A 1,099-nucleotide genomic window follows, 5' to 3' on the forward strand; every position below is an offset into this window, starting at 1 on the left:
ACCCCAAGCAAAAATTCATTTGAAGCCAACCCATCGTCGCCCACAACTAGTGGGTGAATGGTGTGCTTCCCGGGGTTGGCATAGACATTCCCTCGCATGCAAAAGATTGTCGATGCGAAAGATTATCTATGCCAACCCCGGGAAGCACACCATTCACACACTCCCGACCGGTGTGGTGTGGCGGTGATTGGATAGTTACGGATTGAGCACTTGCCAAGGATCAAAATGTGTCATTTAGAAGAAACATTTTCAAAAAGTTTTTAAAATCTTGTGGGTTTGCAACTCATAAGAGCGTCACTTTCAACGTCCCCGGTATTGGATTGAGTTTCTAAAAACAACCGTGCACACCGAGGTTAAACTTTACCAGCTCCACTCCGACTCGCCGCTCGCCCACAATTTGTTTGCAACGAAACATTTGTTTTTAATTTTGTTGGTTTGAAATTGTTTTGAAAAGGTTCTTTAAATCTAGTGGGTTTGCAACTCATAAGAGCGTCACTTTCAACGTCCCCGGCATTGGATTGAGTTTCTAAAAACAACCGTGCACACCGAGGTTAAACTTTACCGGCTCCACTCCGACTCGCCGCTCGCCCACTAGTCCGAAGGCAACAAAACATTTGTTTTTCATTTTGATGAAAATTTCTGTTTTTAAATCTTGTTGGTTTGAAATTGTTTTGAAAAGGTTCTTTAAATCTTGCGGGTTTGCAACTCATAAGAGCGTCACTTTCAACGTCCCCGGCATTGGATTGAGTTTCTAAAAACAACCGTGCACACCGAGGTTAAACTTTACCGGCTCCACTCCGACTCGCCGCTCGCCCACAAATCCGAAGGCAACAAAACATTTGTTTTTAATTTTGATGAAATTTTTTGAAAACATTGGCTTGGCAAGCCCCAATCCGCGACTATCCACCCACCGCCACCCCACACGGGTGGTTGTTGTTGAGAAATGAGGTTGTGGTCGACATGCCCGTGCATTTGAGAAGGAGTTCCTAGCACTCCATGCTCTCCCATGCCAAAAAAAAGCCTAGACAACCCCATTTCGCAACTTTCCACGCCTTTTTTTTCCTCCCTCACCCATGGCGGCGGCGTGGTGGCGGCGGCC

This window comes from Prunus avium, unplaced genomic scaffold (assembly GCF_965620075.1).
Source record: "Prunus avium unplaced genomic scaffold, drPruAviu1.hap1.1 HAP1_SCAFFOLD_546, whole genome shotgun sequence".
In the NCBI taxonomy this organism is placed as follows: domain Eukaryota; kingdom Viridiplantae; phylum Streptophyta; class Magnoliopsida; order Rosales; family Rosaceae; genus Prunus; species Prunus avium.